This window comes from Salarias fasciatus, unplaced genomic scaffold (assembly GCF_902148845.1).
Source record: "Salarias fasciatus unplaced genomic scaffold, fSalaFa1.1, whole genome shotgun sequence".
NCBI lineage: Eukaryota > Metazoa > Chordata > Actinopteri > Blenniiformes > Blenniidae > Salarias > Salarias fasciatus.
In genome coordinates, this window is record NW_021941253.1 from 1 (window position 1) to 7,009 (window position 7,009).

The window sequence follows — 7,009 nt, forward strand, 5'->3', positions numbered from 1 at the left end:
TTTTTGTCTCGAGGAATCCCTCCTGACACCTCCGGGCTCCCCACCAGGAGATCTGCACCCCGAACGCCTGCATCTCATCACATTGGGGCTCCGCAACCTTTTTAAAGTCCGTCTTAAAACATGGACAAAAAGCTCTTCCAATTTGTTAAAAAATTGCTATTTTTCAGTTTCTATTTATCTGATCTTCATACGTCACAAGAGTCTATAAAGGCTTAAAACTCAGAGGGAACCCATCAGACAGACCTTTCACAGCTGCTTGTCTGGTTTTTTTTTTTTTTACTGTTTTGCTGCCTACTGTAAGAAACCTTCAAGCCAAACTTCAATCTTGTATCATATTTTGCTCTTTGGTTTTTGAGCAAAACGACAGACAGAGGCCCATACGGCGGCCATCTTGAATACATCGCCAAATTGAAGTTTTTTTCTTGGCTCGTCCGTCTTTCCTACAAAATGATGTATAAGGAGCTTTCTTGTCAAATTTCAAGCTTGCATCACAATTTGCACTAATGCTTCAGAACACAAAAGAGACTCCCAAATGGCAGCCATCTTGAAAAATGGCTGCCATATTGAATTTTTTTTCAGGGCTAACGCTCTTCACTGACAAAGTGACCTGTAATGGACACAATTCAGTTTCACCCAAAATCAGCATGAATGGAGAAATGGAGGAAAGGAAAATGAGCAGAAAGTCACGATCTTTGTTTTTCTTCACTCAGGTGGATGAAAGGTTGCACTTTCTCTGCGAGGTAAGCTCCACGCCACGCTCCACGTCTCGGGGCTGTGGGAGGAACTTCTGCCGTCCTCGGGTTATTCTGAGCAGCATTCAGCATGTTTTCCCCGTCGTTGTGCCGGCAGGATGTTTGGCTTCGTGGCTAAAGGTACGGAGGCCGGCATGGAGAACGTGTGCCACGTCTTCGCCGAGTACGACCCCCTGCAGCCCTGCAACGCCGTCCTCCAGGTCGTCCGGGGCGCCGTTCCCAAACCGCCCAGCCCACAAACACAGTGACGTCACAGCCGACGGCTGACGAAGCCAGATGAAGACAAAACGACTGAACCGTCGCTCGCCTGGTGCCCCCAGCTGGTGGAAAAGCTTCACTGCATCACCTGAGAGAGCGGTCGGCCATCTGTGGACGGGAGGGAGGGGTCTCCATGGAAACCTGAGGCTGGGAGCGGGAGGCTGTCGGACACGACGACTGGTGTTTTTGAAGGTTCTGGTAACCAAACTGAGGAGAAACAGCAGAAACTGATGCCCGTCTGTTCATTTCAGTACAGAAACAAACCCTCTTCAGCTCGGATGTATTTATTACCTGCACTGTAAGAAAAGCCTTTTCTGTGTATCATCATGTATTTTTATTCTTTTTGTTCTGTTGTGTCTAAATAGACGTTTAAAAGTGTTCGCTGCCACTGCTTGGTGCTGTTTTCAATGTTGTCTTCAAAATGTCCAACACTGAAATGTGGTTCTGTCACTTTTTAGAGAATAGAACCCAAACTTTTATTGTCTGAAAACAGAAATCTGTTTTTAACACGACTTCATCACAAATTAAAAACACACTTTGAAAATAATCATTTGGTTTCCGGTTCCCTGCTCCTGCTTGAGTGAAAATAATGCTAAGCTAACGGCTAAAGTCGCTGGACCCGGTGGAGTGGACGGAGAGCGGCCGTCCCTCCCCACCGGAGCCTCAGCTGCTAAACCAGGTCCAGGTCAGACCAGCAGGGTGCGGTGGCATTCCAGCCAGGGCCAGCGGGAACAAAACTACCAAGCAACGCCCCCACCCACCTACCCAAAGCCCATCAGCAACTCATGGAAGCTAAAAACCCAGATCTCCTTGAAGAATGACTCATCCTTAAAAGAAAATACAGCCTTCAAACTCCCATTCAGCTGAATCCATATTCCTAGAATACAAGAGCAGGTTCTTTATTCATGACAAATCAGGAAAGCTACTGACAAACCAGTTAAAAAGGGATCAGAGCCAAACAACAAGTAACCAAAGTTAAAGTGAAATTACCATGGATCTCTCATAGTTACTGAATGTTCAGGTTCACAGCTCCTCAATGGAGAACTTCCTGGACACATTAAATATACCTACATCCAAACGAGGCGAGATTAGCTCTTTCTCAGGAGGAGGGCGTGGCTGTTAAATGATTATTTCTAGAAAAAGCCTAGGGTCTGACAGATTTCCACAAGAGTTCTATGAATTGTTTGCTTCCTTGTTTGAACTGCAGCGTTAGCTGTATGATGACTGCTGTGGCACACGCCCATGCGACTTCCTGCCATCCCTCATCTCAGAAGGTCAGACCGGGTTCAGTAAAGGTTGCTGCTCATGTTTCAACCATGTTCTACTCTCCGTCTGAAACCGTCCCTGAATTTCTCCTTTTCACTGGACCATGTGGGTGGAACTACTGATTCGCACTCCTAGAAAACATTTGGTTTTGGGAACAAAAACCATAAATACAATGAGCAGGATGTTGGGGCTGCCTTGTTTCCACTGTTACCATGGACAGCCAAAATACGATGCGTTGTCTTCTACATCCTCCTTCAGTCCTCAGTGTTCTCCTTCAGTTAACAGACAGCTCTGAGAACAGTCAGACAGCTCTGAGTACAGCCAGACAGCTCTGAGAACAGTCAGACAGCTCTGAGTACAGTCAGACAGCTCTGAGAACAGCCAGACAGCTCTGAGAACAGTCAGACAGCTCTGAGTACAGTCAGACAGGCTCTGAGACAGCCAGACAGCTCTGAGTACAGCCAGACAGCTCTGAGTACAGTCAGACAGCTCTGAGTACAGTCAGACAGCTCTGAGTACAGTCAGACAGCTCTGAGTACAGTCAGACAGCTCTGAGAACAGTCAGACAGCTCTGAGTACAGTCGACAGCTCTGAGAACAGTCAGACAGCTCTGAGAACAGTCAGGACAGCTCTGAGAACAGTCAGACAGCTCTGAGAACAGTCAGACAGCTCTAACAAGCTTTGGCCATTAGCTTTCCGTCTCTGTAGAGACGTGCAGTGATTGTTGCTGCAGTGGCCTGCATGGTCCGCCAGGGGGAGCCGTCTGTGTTGAAGTCAGCGTGTTGACCAGCAGGTGTTTTTATTCACTCTTTCACATCCACCCATCCAACACCTTATAAACAGGAAATATTTACAACCCCATTAATTACCAGAAATCTTTAAAGGCATCATGGAAAAGGTATCATGCTTATAGCAGATTTGTTAAACATTTATTTGTTTTGCAGCAAAATGATTTCATCCAACAGCTTGAAGGAGATCTAGAATAAACACAATGTCATTAACAGTCTATTCTGATTCTCATACATGTCCATTTTCTGTGTTGACTGTTAGATTCAATATCATAACTGATTTTTTTTTCCCCTTTTAAAGTTTATCTTTTCAGTTTGTTTCCCCCCTGATGAACTTTTTTTATTTTTAACTTCAAATAATGATTTACCTCATTCAGATTAAGTATTGTTAATGAACTGCTTTCAAGTGATGTATTGTTCAGTGAATCATTTAAACCATATTCACATCACAATGGTTTTCTAACAGCAGAGTGTGTTTGAGGGCCCCAGACGTTAATCATACGTTTCCGGAGGAGAGCCTTGTGAATGGGGAACGTGGGTATTTTCAGATGACTGCATTCAGAAAAATTATAATAATGTATCATTATTACTATTACTACATTACTATATATTACTATATTATTACTGTATTACAATAATGCACTTAAAATAATAAAAGCAGTACCTTTTCGTCGGTTGCGGTCACGGTCACGCACATTGCGCTGTTGAAAACATTGTCCCTGTAATAAACCTTTCCTCTGCGTCTCGCTGCCATCATGTGAAACTTCAGGGCCCGTCGGGAGGAAAAGAAGCTGCCAGGCCCCAGCGAGATTTGAACTCGCGACCCCTGGTTTACAAGACCGTGCTCTAACCCCTGAGCTATGGAGCCTGTGCTGAACAACACTGACGTCATTTCGAACACGTAACTCACCTTGCTCGAGTCGTTCGAAGTGCCATCGCAGTTTCAAAGCTTCAACAAACAAATCGCTCTTTTTAAACGACAACTTCACGGTTGACCGCGTCCGCCGCCATGTTGACCGGTCAGCCCGTTCTGGCGGGTTGATGAAACCACAGGGTTTCTCTGGTGTAAAGTCTCACAGCATTATTATCACGTTTACACACTCAGATGTATTACTGCATTTTCTTTCGGAATTTTGTGTGCTTGATTTATTTGTGCGTTTGTCTTTTTTTAATAAAAAAAATTTGCATTTATTTCTGCTTTCTTTTTCAGAAGTTCAGTGCCATGTTTTTCCACCAGGGGGCAGCAGGTGACCGCCCCGCTCAGCTGTCACTGCAGTAGAGCGCCGTCCACGCTGTAAAACAGACCGCGTGTCTACATGGGTTATTACGGTAAAGCCGACAAGGCGTCGTGGTGCGTTTCAGGTACAACTCCGGTGCTTTGGCTGTTCTTCTGAAAAGTAAATAAGAAATAACAGAAATTGAATTGAAAAAAAATGTAATAATAATGAATAATAAACTTAAAGCGTATGTATGTGCTTCATTTTCTATAAATAATAGGAAATAAAAGAGCAGATTAAAAGTTTGTTTTAGTAGTGATTCCACCAAAGACTGATTGGAAATATTTCAGGAAAATTTGGGAATTTTGGTTTATGACCTGCTTGCACAATAACTGGTCAAAAGGGCGATTTTATGCCCCTATCAAATGACTAATCACAAGGTTTTAAAGGAAATACCAGTATTGAAGTCTGAATATTGGGCTTCCAACACTGGAGCTGGGACACCTCCATGGCTGCATGTGAAGTGTAGCGCTGTGGTAAATCCTTTTTCCCAGGGTGAATGAGAGAAAACAAGGTCTGGATTTCACTTTAAAACACTTCATAGATTCCCAAACCAACGGTTCGTCAAGCTGTGGACCTCTGGACAGCAGTCTCTTTAATCTTTCATGTCTCCCATCCCAGCAGGACCGGTCCGATGAGCTCTGGAGGAAGAAGGGCTCGCTTTGCATCCATCATCTTTACATAGACAGAATATCTGTATCATTTAATCAGCTAAAAAAAACTAAATTGTCCTTCTTTTTGTTTACTTGCAGATGAAGCACTATTTGCATTCAGAAATGGAGAGTTTTGAAACCATGACAATAAGAATTCTGCTTCTGAGGCTTTGAAGGCCCAGACATGAGGGTTACGCTGCAGTTTCTCCACGATGTGACAGATGGAGCGTCGGAGGACAGGATGTCACAGCATTATTGGTTTTGTCCCGTTTTGGTTGGATTCTGGAGAAACATTTTTGAATTTTTTTCCAAGGCCTACAGAAGAGTTTTCCAACCTTTGGCTGCTGCCTGTTAACTGATGGCCTCTCCAAATCTCTCCAGACTTTAGAAATAAAGTACTATTAAAATAACAAAAACAATATTTCATTCATCTTGAAGCGGTTCATCCAGTAATCCGAGGCTTCATTTAGTTCACAACCTGCTCGCTTCTGCTTTGACGCAGTGAAACACAGAATTTTAAATGGAAACACCACATCACACACTTTCAGAATTCTAAATTCTATGTGTGACACTGTGCTTCCAAACACTTCTGTTTACAGTACACAAGTTTAAACTGTTTCCAGTCTTTACTGCTACAGAAGCATCTTTGACCAAAGGAGGGTTATTAGTGATACTCTACCTCACGTATGTCCTTTAAAAATGTAAGAAAAAAAAAATCAATGGAGTTTAAATTTTATCATCATTACAATACTATTTAGAACACAGCGTATTCAGTTAACACACAGAATCCAGGCTGAACTGATGAATGGTGACACCCTGAGATGTTAACCACCAGCCCACTGATGCATGAATCACTGCCCAGGATGCTTTTAATTCTGCAAAAACTCAAATAAAATTGTTTTCAGCAAAACTGCACCAAATTCTCCATTTCGTTTTTCTCATTTGAATTGATGGTTGAATTATTTTTCTAATTCGTCACAACTCTGGACACAATTAATCACGATTAACTACATCATTTCTGAACTTCTAATCAACACACACACACACACACACACACACACACACACCACCACACACACACACACCACACATACACACACACACACACAAATCACCAATTCAATGTAAAAAAAAAAGTCTTTACCTGAGGTGGGGCAGTTTAACATCAGAAAACACTAGAAATGAGGAATTTGAACCATCCAACACTTGAAAGTTGAGATGCTCAAGGGAAGGCCAGGCCCATGTTCTCTTAAATTAATGAAAACTTTGAGGGCCACAATGAGACATTTGTAACATCTTCAAGCTTCAAATGAAGAATCTTATCCTCATTATTCACCTGGACTGCACTGAAACAAAAAAAAGTGTCATTGACAGGAAAATTAATTTTCTCTCCTATTTCTTTTCTTTGAACCAAATGATAACCCCAATCCCACCTGAACGATTAATGGCAATCCAAAGGGAAAAAAAAAAACCCCTGGCCCAAAAAGTCGTGACAGTTGTACTTCAGCAAATAAACACTACAGATAAAAAGCGCCTGAGCTGTCCTTGAACGCACCACGACGCGCTGGTCTGTACCGTGTTCTATGTAGTAGACGCGCACGGATCACTTCTACTGTCCGACGGTTCAAACGCAGATAAAGTCACACGGACTGCTGCACACGTGCAAACAATACCGTATTTCACGGTCTGACTGTTTCGTGCACTCAGTCAATAAAAAAATAATAATAAAGACAAGGTGCGGTGGAAGTGTAGAGATTCATGTTGATGGGAATGACTGAGTGTTTGGAGCTGATCGCAGGGCGTGTTGATGAGGGCTGGATGTGGGTGATGGGCCCCCCTGTCCCCCCTGTCCCCCCTGTCCCCCGTCCCCCCGTCCCCCCTGTCCCCCCCGTCCCCCGTCCCCTCCTCTGCAGCCTCACAACAAGTTCTGCTGCCGCTCTGCAAAGATGGAGGTGAGAGCAGCGGAGGAGAGATGGAAGAGTTGGTTTTACTGCGGGGAACTGAGTGAGGTCTGA

General features: G+C 43.7%; 1 long non-coding RNA gene and 1 other non-coding gene across 2 annotated transcripts; one reads left to right on the top strand and one right to left on the bottom strand.

Annotated features, from left to right (window-relative positions):
• Positions 1-355: 355 nt before the first annotated feature.
• Positions 356-1,388, top strand: LOC115384559 (uncharacterized). Its single transcript, XR_003930902.1, has 2 exons — positions 356-740; positions 850-1,388. It is a non-coding gene; the product is annotated as an uncharacterized LOC115384559 (long non-coding RNA).
• Positions 1,389-3,860: 2,472 nt separating this feature from the next.
• On the bottom strand, positions 3,861-3,932 carry trnat-ugu (transfer RNA threonine (anticodon UGU)). Its single transcript has one exon. It is a non-coding gene; the product is annotated as a tRNA-Thr (tRNA).
• Positions 3,933-7,009: the final 3,077 nt, after the last annotated feature.